The sequence below is a fragment of the Petaurus breviceps genome, unplaced genomic scaffold, assembly GCF_028583685.1.
Source record: "Petaurus breviceps papuanus isolate PSGF00001 unplaced genomic scaffold, PetGlider_PUasm1.0 183, whole genome shotgun sequence".
Classification (NCBI taxonomy): domain Eukaryota; kingdom Metazoa; phylum Chordata; class Mammalia; order Diprotodontia; family Petauridae; genus Petaurus; species Petaurus breviceps.
In genome coordinates, this window is record NW_027185791.1 from 17,649,814 (window position 1) to 17,664,527 (window position 14,714).

The window sequence follows — 14,714 nt, forward strand, 5'->3', positions numbered from 1 at the left end:
TCCTTCCTTCCTTCCTTCCTTCCTTCCTTCCTTCCTTCCTTCCTTCCATATAAGCTCCTTGTGTGTAAGGATTGTCTTTCTTTCTTGGATTTATACTCCCAGTGCTTAGGAGAGTGCCTGACACATACTAAATGCTTAATAAATGTTTGTTGGCTTGTCTTGACAATCCCAGATCCACTCATGGCCTTGCAGTTGCCATGCTCACACCCTGAACACTAGGTCTCTTTGTTCTTGTTGAAGTAGCAAAATAGAAATACATTTCTAGGAGTTTAACATCTGAAAGAGATTTACCAATACAAATGAAAATATTACCTAAAGAGAAAGCACAAATATAACCTTTACACAAAAAGTATTTATAAGAATATTTATATGTATACAAATATGTGTTTTCTCCCATGTTAGATTTTTTTGGATCAGATATAATCTTTAAATCTTGTTTGCATTTACTTTTCATTCTACTCATGGAAGTCACATTTACATTGGCTCTAAACTGCACATGTTAAGCTGTATTCAATTATTTATACCACAAAAATATGCATTAATGCAATCTTGTCATTCATCTGTAACATTTAATAGTCTCTATAACAGCTCCAGGATGCAAATTAAATATCCTTCACTATTTGGAGATTTATTTCATTTGCTAGGGAATGGCTTTGCCAAATACATTTTGACTGTAAGCAAAATGTTGATTTTTTTTTTGTTTTGTTTTAGTGCTTTATTCTTGTGGGATACTTTATACACACTTCTGCAATGAATGGAAAAATACACATTCCATCAAGACTTTAGTATATACCATATTTGGCTCCAAATGTAATGATTAAGGGACTATTATGAGAAAAGCAGCATGACTTAATGGAAAAATACATGAGACTTAAAGTCATGACTTGGGTTCAAGTGCTGACTCCGCTATTAATTAGCTGTGTGATCTTAAGAAAGTCAGCTAATGTCTCTGGCCCTCAGTTTCCTCTGTAAATGAAGCATCTGTAAATGATTTTCAAGGTCCCTTCTGTTGAGATTTAGGGTTTAGGGGTGCTTGAGACCCCCAAATATCAATATACTGGGTCCCATCAAATGAATTCAACTCAAGTCTTCTCTCAGCCAAAGTAAAGCAAAGTTTATTAAAGATTCGCCATAATAGATAGACTCTTAAGGAGCCTAAGTATCTGTGACCTTGTATTAACAAGTGGACCAGAACAATCTGACATAGACTGAATTTGCACCAGATTGAATTCTCAGCCTCTTCATGGAGGCAAGATGGATCTTACATAGAGAAAGACTGTGGCATGATTTAGGGGTGGTCTAGAGGAGGAGTTTGGGGAGGGTCTTGAGGAGGAGTCAAAAGAGGTCAGACTCCAGAGATGGGATTAAGTGTGGGAAATAGCTGAAGGCTGCCTGGAGATGGCAGACAAGGGAGGGCTAGGCTAGTTTAAGGGTAACAGATTTGGGTATAGATATTTTGATAGGATCAAGGGTGGGAAGTATCTGGATAATGGAGGGCTAAGCTGGGTTAAGAGTAATAAAGATTTGGGCCTAGCTATAAGGAAAGGCTTATGATCTCAGGCAAAAGCCCCATCAAATGGGTAGATTCAATCAGAATCCAAGGGCTTTCCCAGAGCCTGTACCCCATCACCTTCTAGCTTCAAAATTCTCTATGAACTATGTGAACTAGAGAACTATGAGATAATGCTTTTTCATGAGAAGAATTTCATATTTCCAAATGTAGAGGACCCACTGGGGAGGAAGGGGGGAGCTTTTATTTTTGATCTAATTCTCACCAACTAGGAGGAGCTGGTTGCTGAAGTAGAAATGCTTGGATTTAGTTAATCCAACTTAGAATTTGTGTCAGACAATTAGAGGAAAGCCAGGTATAATCTGACATGCACTCTTGATTTTGAGAAAATAGATTACAGAGAGTTCAGAGAAAAGAAAGGGAGTGTTGCTGAGGATTCAAATCCTACACACATGAAAGAGTGTGGAAAATGTGAAGAATGTAGGACTGGAGAAGTGGAAATGTCCTACTTTTCTAATACATTTTGTCTCATTAAATTAAGTAAAATTTACCTTACCAAAAAAAAATCCTACACACAGGAAGACAGAGGGGGAAGGGAAACACTTAAGAATGAAACTCTGAAGAAGCAAAGGTAAATAATTCTAATGAGGAGGAAGAAAAGGGGGAGCTGTCTAATGAAACCAATGTGTTCTCTGAATAAGTTAGTGTCTGAGGCCAGATTTGAACTCCAGTCTTCTTGGCTCCAGACCCAAAACCCTATCCACTCCACCACCCAACGGTCCCAACTTCCACTTACTTACTGGTCCTACTTCTCCCTTATGGAGCCAAGTGGTGTTCAGTCATCTCTACCCCTTCGTGACTCCCTTTGGGGTTTCTTGGCAGAGACACTGGAGTGTTTGCCATTTCCTTATCCAGCTCATTTTACAGATGAGGAAACAGGCAAACAGGGTTAAGCGACTTGCCCAGGATCACATGACCAGTAAGAGTCGAGGGGCAGATTTGAACTCAAGAAGATGAGTTTTCCTGACCCCAGGCCTGGCACTCTATTGTACCACTTAGTTGCCCAATTTTATATGTACAAATATTATATAAATGCACACATATCATTAGAGGGCAACGAGATGACTCAGGGATAAAAACAATGGGCTTAGAGTCAGGAAGACGAGTTTAAATCTGACTTCACAACCTCGACAAGTCACTTAACCTCTGTCTCCAGCCTCAGTTTTCCCAACTGGTGGTCCCAGTAGAGTGTAGACTCATTGATGGCAGGGACTGACTTGCTTTCTTATCTGTGTCTCAGCCCCTAATGTGGTGTCTGGCACACAGTGAGACCTTCATAAGTGCTCATTGATTTAGTTATTTCTAATCTCAGGAGCCAGTGTTGAGTCACCACAGGGGCTGGAGATATTTCAGCCACTCCTTTTACTCCCAGGCATGAAGTTTGAACTGGTTTGATCCTGGAGAGGCCGATTTTAAAGAAAGTGGATGAGCTCTGTTCTTACACTTTTGGCCTAAGTGTCCCAGTCTGGAGCCTTATAGAAGAACTCGAGTCTCTTCTGAATCCAAATCAGTTGCATTTTTCACTGCACTTAGATCTCATGTACTTCTGAATAACATCAGTCTATTTTTTTCTTTTCCACTTTCTGAAATAGTAGTGTGTGGGACAAGACAACCCTTGCCCAAAATAAAATAAACAGAGATATCTCCAAATAGAGACAGGAAGGATTTATTTAATTATTTCTTCTTGCAAGAAGGGCGGTCTCACTACTGGAGGCAGTCTAATAGGAGAGGCAAAATACAAAATGCAAAGCTTGGTTATATACTGAAAAGACCACCCCTTTCCCTCCTCCCTTGTTCTGTCCTGTTCCTGTTAATTAGGAACTGAGGCTCACAATCTTAACCGCAAAAATCTGCTGGCGTTTACAGATGAAATGTCAGTAACATCAAAAAGCAGAAGGTACATGTCCAGTGGACATGAAAACAGACAAAATATGTCATCAGTATCAACTTAAATATGAAAGCAGAAGATAAATGTTCTAACAGTATCAATATAGATATGAAAGCAGACAATAGTTTATGAATCATGGGGATTTTAGGACATGGTTGCTGAGGTCTGGGCTCTGGGAACCCCTTCCAGCTCTCCTTGAGTCCTTGAGTTACAGGCTCTGGGAACCTCCCTTGGACTCTTGATTAAATCATCCCATTTTATGAGGCATTTGAATGAGTCAATGAGCCTTACATTGTGGCTGAGCCTCAAGCCTCAATTACTAGACTTCCCACCCTCAATTACTAGATCTCCCAATCAAAGTGTCTATCCACCCTTGAACTGGACCAGCCCACCATTGTTTGTGGTCTCCAGGTGACCTCCAGCTACTTATACTCTTAATCACTCATTGACCTCATTAACTCCTTCTGAAGACCCTCCCCAAACTTCTCCTTTAGACCACCCCTAGATTTCTCCCACAACCTTCTGTACATCAGACCCCATCCTGTCTTCATGTTTGTGAGAGCACCATAGAAGGGTGAGAGCGCCATAGAATGGTGAGAGTGCCATAGAATGACCTAGCACATAGTTACTCTGTCCAATACAAGGGAACTTTTAATAAACTTTACTTTTCTTTGGCTGAAAGAAGACTTGAATCGAATTCATTCAGCAGGACCCGGTGTGTTGGTATTTTGGGGTCTCCAGAGGAACCCTCTTTATGGGTAACCTCTTCAATGGTAACCTGCCTGGAGTTCCACAACAGGATTTCCAATTTTATATTTGTACAGGTCAGATGGTAGTCAGTGGAAACAAGTCTGGAACATTTGGGCCTGTGGTTAAATTTGCATGGTCTGTACTCTCCCCTCCTACGCTTAGCTAAGCTTAGCAAAAACTTCATCTTATGACCAGGAAAGTAAGGCAAGGGTCCCATGCTCCCAGTCCAGGTTACTAAGTCTTTGGTACTTTATTACAATTCTGTTTAGATTTCTGGAATGTTACTTGAGAAGTTTTCACTTTTATTCCATTCAGTAGGAAGTTAGACTACTTTTCAGTTGAAAAAGAAGAAAAAAAAGATTTCAAGAATACTTGTACTTCCAAAGTCATGCACTATGTATAACAAATTTTGGAATGTTTATTTATCTTTATTACCTAGAATGGTTTCTTCATGGTTTCCACAGCCTCCACCCCACCTCAAAACAACTCACTCATACCTCATCTTCTCCCCACTAGCAAAAGCACCCAATCCAAACCATGAAGGAACAATACCAGAAATGTTGCTTACAGAGAGGGTAATCTAAAGTGAAAGACTCTTAATTTACATATGTGGTTCTTTTAAGAGAGTTTCTGAATCATTAAAGAAAGATTAAACTATGTGAGGCAACAGAGTATAATGGAGAAAGAGATGGTTTCAGATTTTGGAAGATCTGAGTTCAAGTCCTACCTCTGATTTTACTAGCTGTGTGACCTTAAGCAAATCACTTAACTTTTTTTCTGCTACTAGGATACTAAGCCTATATGTTGTAGAATAATTGTTGATCTGCCTTTGTAATGGGAGTTTCCCTATGGGGAATCCTCTCTACCAATGAAATCATAGAGATGATTGAGGGAACCAAAAAATAATCACCTCAAACTGTCTTAGTATTGAGCACCACTCTACCTACTGACCTCCCTGCCTTCCCCTAAGTCCCAATTAAAATCTCATCTTTTCCTGGATCCAACCCCTTTTTATTCTAATGCCTTCCCCATGTTAATTATTTCCTATTTATCCTGTATATTGCTTATTTGTACACATTTGTTTACATGTTGTCTTCCCCACCTAATGGCAAGCAAAGTGTTACTTTGCTGCTTGTTTCAGCTATTTAAGTGCCTTTTAGCCTCATCTTTGATTGTATCAAGAGTCTCTGTTGGAAACAGTATACATTGTGTTTCCCTTAATAGGCCTAAGGGAGTTTGAAGACTTTCTCTGCCTTTAATAGGCTTAAGAGAATTTGGAGACTTTCCCCTGGCCTTAAGAGGCCTAAGGTAACCGTGTGGAGTCCATAGTGGGAGGAGCTTGCTGAAAGAGTGGAACAGGAAGGAGCAAAGAAGAGAAAAGCTCGAGTGAGCTGAGAGAGAGAATGCTTGTGATGTCGGCACTCTGCTGATGTTACTTTGTCAGACAGAAGCATTCTGTCTGTTGAAAGAGGACTTCACTATTGATTTGTGTTTGATTTCTCAGGCAGAAACCTTGTCTGTTGATTTGTATTACTTTTTTGGACAGAAAATGAATTAAGATGATAGCGTCAGTAATGTGTGTAAATATTGTTATAGCTCTGTAAGTTTTGTCTTCCCAGAAGCAGAACCTGCAAAGGATTTGGAGTGGAGCAGTCCCTGTGAGCTGAGATATAGAACCAGAGCAGAGAACTGCCTATGTGTGAATCCAGGAAAGAGCTGGGAGCAGTCAGCCTGTGGAGGAGGAGCCATGGGGTTTGGAAGCCATCCAAGTCAAGATGAAAGAGGACTTGGCTATTCTATATTGACTGATGAGATCGTGACTTACTGTGACCTAGGGGTGGGTCGTTTGTACTTTCTGCTGCCCCTTAAGGATGATTGGCTTAGGGATTGATTGGAAGCCAGGAACAAGTCAAGATGAAAGAGGACTTTACTTGGATACTGTGTGTAGACTGAGGAGATTGTGACTTAACTGAATGATATATTTTGTTTAAGATTATGTGGCCGCCTTAGTAATAAATTGTTATGTTATTATTATGTTAATGTTGTTGTGAATGCTGTGCTTTAGTTTCTTGAATGTTTTGCTTTAGTTTATTGATGAATATAGACTTTACTATATTATGTGATTAGATCCTTAAAGTTATTTATGGCAGCAGTCCTCAGGAAAGCTGCTTGTGATTGGCTTTATACCCCATTGGGTTATAAGCTCCTTAAGGGTAGAGACTGACTTTTATCTTTTTTTGTATACCTATTGCTTAGCATGGTGACTGGCACATAGTGGGTGCTTAATAAAGTACCTACTTTGATTAATTGATTAATTGATTGATAATGAATAACTTTTGCATATTTTGCATGTGATGTGTGTAATCTATGTATCTATATAACCTATGTACATATGTAATGCGCACAGCTCATATATTTATATAATTTTCTTCTAACCAGGATTCCTTTAAACATTTTTTTAGCTTCAGATTCTCTCCCTCTCTTCACTCCTCCCCAACCATTGAGAAAGCAAGAAATACATACCCATTATACATATAATGTCATGTAAAGCATATTTCCACATGCTCTAGTAAAAAATATAAAACTAAGAAAAACAAAGGAAAATATGCTTCAATAAACACTTCTAAGCAGGACACTAAAATAAATCAGAACATTTTGTGACAGAGGAGCAACAGAATATGGAGGATAGAAGTTGAACTTGGGTTCCTACTAACTTGGCTTTGTCACCTTCTAACCATTCAATCTAATTTAACAAGCATTCTTTTAAACAGCTACTGTGTTCAGGCCTCTGTAGTAGGTACTAGATATAAAGAAAAAGTGACAAATGGTTCCTGCCCCTCAGGAATTTACATTATACTCAAGAAATACATTTACACAGTTAAGTGAATATAAGATTATTCGAGGAGGAAAAGAACAGTAAGTAATTACTAGAAGCATCAGAAAGGAGTTCTGATAGAAGGTGACATTTGAGCTGATCTTTGAAGGAAGCTAGGGAATTGAAGAGCTACAGGAGAGTAGAATTCATGCTGGGTGGTAGTGGGTGTGATCTTGTATGTAGTCGTGGAAATGGGAGATGGGATATCAAGTTTGGGGAATAGCAAGTACAGTGGTTTGTGAATTACTTGAGACAAGCAATAAGTTTGATATTTCATTTTGTAGTGTTGATGGTCATTCATGAGTGCTTTTACTCATACTAGACTGACTCAGAACATTTAACCTTTACCAGATAAAACCTTATTGAGCTAGCTTTTCCACTTTCTGTTAGTTCTCAATCCATTAAGGGCTAGATTTCATGCCATACACATATGTTTCTTTGGTCTCTTTTGTTGTCTTTCTAATTCTGTGGTTTTCAAGAATGGCTATTATTCCAAGGAAATGTGCAAAACTTGTAGAACACACTTCAATGACTGTTAGAGATACTGCAATAGCTGTTGGGGCTGGGGAACAGCCTTTAACAAGGATTTCAAGGATCATTCAAGCCCCAAATCAAACAGTATCAGTGACATCAAAGTGCAACCAAAGTCACAATCATAAATGAGAAACAGTGCCAAGAACTGTCAAGCTGTTGAAATGAAACGGCCCAATGAATCCTCAGAAAACAAGCAAAGACCATCAGAACCATTTGGCTGGACATTAGAGAGTGACTTTGTGATTTTGTGAAAATCACGTAACTTGTCTGATCCTCAACCTCCTCATCTGTAAAATGGATACAGGCAAACATTCCTCACAGAATGGTTTTGAGGCTTAAGGAGATAATAGAAGTGAAAGTGCTTTTTAACTATAAAATGCTCTACAAATGTAAGGGATTATTATGCTTTTAACAGGGAGTTTACTGTGATCATCTTCCAGTCCTTTGGCTCCCCTCCACCTGATTCTCTCACAAAAAGGAGGCACTTGATTCTATGAATGACAATCTGACATTCAATAAGTATTCCTTTATCTTCTGCCTTATTTTTTTGGCAACAGCTGAAGCCGACAACACACACCTTCCATTATGAGTATTCTGAATTGTAGGCAAGATGAAGAGCAATCCGCTAAGCACAGTCATATGATATAAGGAACACTACACAGCTGCAGAAGCCACCATGTAATTGGTTAGTTTGTTTTTATTTTTGACAGCTTTCATTTTCAGAGGTAATAGAATGAATGTCATGGGGGCACCTGCCTGTAGAGACTTTACATAGGCCAGGGGATGCTTTGGCTTGAATGTTCACATCCTTTCCTGGGGCTGAAGGGGAAGGCTAAACAAAGCAAGAGGCAATGTCGCAGCCTAATCTTAACCCAATCCCTTGGGGACATGGGAAATCTAAGATGTTTGCTTTGCATGCAGTCCTTACTGGACAAACTCAGCCTGGACTATTTTTATTACCAAAGGAGAGAGGAGGCTGTAGATTAGCAATAATTTCTCAGTTTGTGACTCTGGGGCACTGAAGTGAGTTGGGAATGTGGGTGTAGTTTTATACCCAGGAAACACCTGGCTTACTGAGTAAATTGAACATAGGCTTGGTGAACACATTTGTCCCATGAGAAATTTCCCAGTCTCTTTTTCATGTTATGGTAGAGTGTAACCAAAGGTCATAGAAACAGGAGCAATTATGAAATAGAATGGGGGCACATTTCTCCTTTCTTGCTCTGATTCTATCCGGCTTCCCTTCTCAGACTCAGCCATCAATAGGACACATTTAGTCTGTGTTAGCAAATAAGCAAGACTGTAATTAAGAATTTCTGTGTCCAGGACACAATATATTCCTGGACTAGTGGTAAGGCATCATGTCCTCAGTACAGGAGAGAGAAGGAATAAATGTGGCGAGGGAGTGTGCACTGTGGTATGTTCCTACTCTTAACTGATTATTCTTGCTAATTGGGTGTTAAGCCCTGCTATTTCTGTAGAGCTGAAGGGTTATAAATATTGTCAGTATCACCTAAATTTGGCCCCTGTAAGCTCAATGCCCTGGGGCAAAGCTCTGGTCAACCTTTTCTGGTTGCAGCCCCAAAATACCTTCTTCATCAACCCTGAATACCACGTTCTTTAAATCTCTTGCCACCTATGAAATTTATATTGCAACATTTTCATTACGGTATAGCATGGACTTTATGTACCCTATCTATAGCTATATATGAAACACACATATGTTTAGTTGAATGCTAAACTTGGACACACTAGCTGTATGACCCTGAGCAAATCACTTAGCTCTGCTTCAGTTTCCTCATCTATAAAATGAGCTGGAGAAGGAAATGGTAAACCATTCCCATATCTTTGCTGAAAAAACCCCAAAGGGGATCAGCAAGAGTCAGATACAACTGAAAGCAATTGAACTGAAAAACTTGAGGCAGCATGATATATTTTGTGGAAAGGCAACTGGAGATATGACTTATAATTCTGTCTCTATCACACTGTGACCTTGAACAAGTCACATCTTATTTTTACTTCAGTTCTATAAAATTGATAAAATGAGGAGATGAGACTAGGTTATTCTATCTGACTATAAAATTTTGTGGTTCAACAATAGCTCACATTTCTTCTATAATGTTTTAAGGTATGTGGAACACTTTGTAATGGTAATGGTCATTTGAAGATCTTCCCTGCCCCTTAATACGTGTAGAGGAATTTGAAGGCCTTCCCTTATTTGAAAACAAACTCTGCCCCCTAATAGGCTGAATGTGGGCACATGGAGCCTGTGGTGGGAGAAGTTTGCTGCAGGGTGGAGCAGAGCCCCCAGGAAGCTGGGAGTCAGAGCCAGAGAAAGGATGGGAGAGAGAGGATGCTGAGGCAAAGAGATAGGTTTGTGAGTAAATATTGATCATATATTGGTTTGTTGGGAAGGTTAAAGGATTCTGTGGTTCTCTGTGTTGTTATGGCTTATTAATTTCTTTGCTACTATGATAGAATTGGCTTACTGGTTTTGGGATTTGGTTTCCTGGTTTCTAAATAAATGCTTTGCTTCTGTCCTCTATATGGAGAGTTTGTTATGTTTTGTGATTGAGCTCCATGCGGGAATATTTATAGTCACAGTTGGCATATTTATTGTGATTGTGGGCACTGTAAATATCGCACTGTCACTACACACTTTCCCTCCCAGTTTTGTTGTCTTATCTTCTCTGTTTCTCAGATTAGGGAAGTGAGAACTGTCCATGGTCATATAGCAAGTAATGATTTTTCAATCAGAAATTAAAACCAGCGGTCTCTTGACTCTAAATTAAGCACTCTTTATAGTGCACAGTTTTTTAATATTCTGGAGAATAAAATTACATGGTAGAAACTTTGAACGTTTAATGAAAGCAATTTGTTGGAATGCAAGAGTGTATAACAACTACAATAATGGTAGCTAATATTTATGTAGCACTTATTGTTTGCCAGGTATTATACTGAGCACGTAATTATTGTCTCATTTGATCCTTACGACAACCCTGTGGGATCGGTGCTATTATTACCTTCATTTTACAGGTGAGGAAACTGAGGCTGAGAGGTTAAGTGATTTACCCAGGGTCACATAGTTAATGCGTGTTGGAAGCTGGATTGGAACTCAGGTTTTCCTGACTCCAGGCCCAGTGCTCTAGCCACTGTGCCCCCAGGCATGCAGAAATGGCATGATTTGGAAATTTGGGTACTTTCTTCAAATTTCATCAGCAATGGGGATAGTATGTCTATTTTTAAAGAAAAAAAGCTACTATATTTTTATCTATTTTTGATCTGGGTCTGTGATTTTCTTAGTCTAGGGAACTCCCAGTTAGGAAACATCTTTTACCTATGCCATTCAGAAACTTACATTCTTAGAGAGTAGCCTGGAACAATAAAAAGCTGACTAATTGACTTTCCTGGGTCACGAAGTCAGGATATGTCAGAGACAGCATTTGAACCCCAGGTTTTTCTGACCCTGAATATGGCTTCCTATCCTCTGTGATATAGTGTTATAGTTGTTGAGTAAAACATTTTGAAAATGTTTAACTGATGTTTCTTTTTTCATGTCACTTTGGATTCCAATAATGTTTTTCCAATGCCATCAGAACTTCCTTTGTGTTGAAAAATTACGATAAAGAGAAAAATTCTACCTATTGACCATATCTGATAGTGCAGGAAATATTCTATGTAATTCTTCACTACACTGCCGTTAGGAGGGGGGTATGTCACCAGTCCTAGGGAGGTCAGTGAGTTGATCTGACTTCTGATATTTTTAGTATTGTTTCCCGTTACATGATTGTGGTCATTGCACATGCTGTTCTTCTGCTTCTGCTAGCTTTGCCCTGTATCCATTTATACAAGTCTTTAGAAGTTTCTCCTGATTTCTCATCATCATCACTTCTTCCAAGAAGTGTTATTTACATATTTTTCTATTTACATATTTCCATCATAATTTGTCTAGTCATTCCCCAACTGAAAGGCACCTATTTTTATTTCCAGTTTTTTTTACTACCATAAAAAGCATTGCTTAGATAACTATTTTAGCGTATAGGGAACACTTCCCCTTTGTCTTCAATGTTCTTTTGTAAAATCATAGTAATGGTATTGCTGGGTCAAAAAGTATGAATAGTTTAGTGACTTTTCTTAAAGAGTTCCAAATTGTTTTCCTGAACTGTTGGACTGATTCACCACTCCATTAGAGATGCATTGCTATTGTTCAGTCATTTCTGACTCTTTGGGACCTAGTCACATCTGTGGGGTTTTTTTTGGGAAGGATACTATAGTGGCTTGTCATTTCCTTCTCCAGAGGCAAACAGATGTCAAGCAACTTGTTCAGGGTTACAAAGCTGATAAGCATCTGAAGCTGAGTTTGAACTCAGATCTTTCTGGTTCTAGGTCCAGTGCTCTATTCACTGAGCCATCTTAGCTGCTTCATAGAGATGTATTAGTGTACAGTTTTCCTACAACTTTTCCAACATTAACTATTTTCACCTTTTAACACCTTTTCCACATTTCAACACATGATGTAGCAAACTCAGAGTTTGCATTGTTATTAGGGATTTGGAACATTTTTTTCCACATGGTTGTTTATCAATTGTTCATATCTTTGATTGGGGAGTGACTTGTGTTTATATCTATTTTATATCTATGTGTTTTTATATTTATATTTTTATATCTATGTGTTTATATCTATTCCTTGTATATATTTGTGTTAAATTCACTACATGTCTCACAGAGTTGATGTGAGTAAAGAGCTCTGTAAATTATTTCTACTGAGATCATCCTTGTCAATCTTCCCTCTCTGGTCCAAATCATAATCATTCCATACCTTTTCACCTAATGAAATACCTGTTTATTTCTTTCTGTAAATTATTCATAGACAATCTACTTAATGTATTAGAGGTCCTCTGGTTCATTTTATGGTAAAATGTTAAGTACTATACAAATGTGGGTTATCATTATTGCAGTGGGTCTGTATTCCACATTATAACTTTTGACCCCCCATTAATATTTTCACCTTTAGTAGTAAGCTAGTTAAAGTAATAGTTCAAAGCAAAGATATTTAATTAAATAATGTAGTAAGAAAAGCAGAAGTGAAACAAAATCACCATGAAATTGGGGGAGTCCTCCCCCCAAATCACACATTATCAGTAGGAAGAGTAGAAGCACATGAGAAACATGTATGATTAGGGTACATGTAAGAGGGAGATACATGTAGGGAATAGAGGCATCAAAGACACATGTAAGGAGAGTTATGCATAGGAAGCACATATGAAGGACATGCATGTGGAGTCTATCTGTAGGGAACCTCCATTGCAGCAGGGCCTCGAATGCCTTTGATGATGTCTTTATACTATTCCAGCTCGTCCTGTTTACTTCTGGTTTCTTCTGAGTGTGCTGTTTCCATTAGGTGCTACTCTACCAGATTCATAGTCTCTGCCACTCTGCAGTGCCTTCTGTATGTACAGACTTTGCCAGATGCTGGTAGGCATGACTCAACTGGGCATGTGGCTATGGAACATTTCTGTGCTTCCAGCTTCTGGCTTCAGCTGAAGTCGCTGGTTAATAGTGTGATTTCTTTTTCACTAGGAGAACAGTCCCTGCCCTGCTCTTCTAGTTCAAAACCCTGAGGCTTTAAAAAACATGGCTGTTTTACAAGAGCAATAGCCCTTGCCTCAGCTTTTGGACCGACAGACTCCCTAAGAACAAACCTTCTTGGCTTTTTTTTTCCTTTATAGAGTGGCCTGTTCCTTTCCAGACTCATGTCTAGAGGGTCTTCCATCTCCAGTGGGAGATTGTCCACCTCAAGCACCAATTTAATTGTGACACATGTCACAATTCTCTTACCTAACTTAAGTCCTTCTTTGAACTAAGCTTCTTGATCCAGGGTCTTGGCACTCTTTGTTAGAGACCTCCTTCAAGTTTCTAGTGATCATTCCCCATGGCTCCTGATTTGAATTTCTGAAATCTAAACCATACTTTGTTGTCACCCAAGTAGAGGTTACTTATCCACTAAGCACCAAGGGCCTTGAGGTTCCAGGATCCCCCAGTTCCTCAACTGTAAACCTTCCATTCTGCCCTATAGAGGCCTGGGGTAAAGACCTGGAGATAAAGCTGGGCCCTGGGGGCCAGGTCATGTCCTGCCTATGTGCTTAGCTACACTCCAACCTTTTATAAATGCATACCTCTGGCAAAGCCTTAAGGACCTTTGTACCCACTCGCATATTATTATTAGAAAAGATCATTAAAACCCCTCAACAATTTCACTGTATAGGAAACTATGATGGTGTTTGAAGGAGCCACAATCCATGAGTTATTTCTTAGATTTTTCTGCTTGATACTCTTTTAAAAAAGTTAAATTGGATGTATGATGTAAATGTTCCCTGCAGTAATGGAAATTGTTCTCTTCATGCTTCACCATCCTGTGTGACTCTTGCCCATGTCCTCCAGCAAGTTTTTAAAAGGGGTCCAGCCAGGAAGCTAGGGGTCATCTTGACTTTCTACTGACTTTGAGAAAACACCAGTGGACCACATGGAGGAAGGGAAGAGGTATTGGTTATCTCATATCCTAGCCACATGACTTGGTCTTCTTTTAAAAAAATTATATTTTGGGGGAATGAAATCTTTTATTCTGCCTTTAAAAATAGTTCCTTGTTTGTTATGTCTTGCGGTTTGCTCTCACACTCACTATGCATCTCTCCATTATTCCATGAGTCAGAGTCTTATTTAAAAATTATAGTGTTCCGTGACTTTTAGTTACACAAAAACTCATAGCATCATCAGTTAGCTGTTACAGAGAGATGTTACCCTTTCTCCTCTCTATCTCTCCCAACATTTTTCTGACTGAGTAGGTCCCTCTAAGGTTATGATCTCTTTGGGAAAAGACTCACCTAGCTAATTCAATTTTATAAAGTAATTCATTTCACTAAAAAGTGCTATGCCATTACAGGCTGTCTAGATATAGCAGGAGTAGCCCAAGACTGAGTGAAACTGATAACAGAACCAGAGGAGTTATGTCACCACAAAGATATATTATCATTCACAAAAGGGCAGCTCTCTGAAATAGTGCACAGAACTCTGGGCCTAAAGTTAGGAAGACCAGAGTT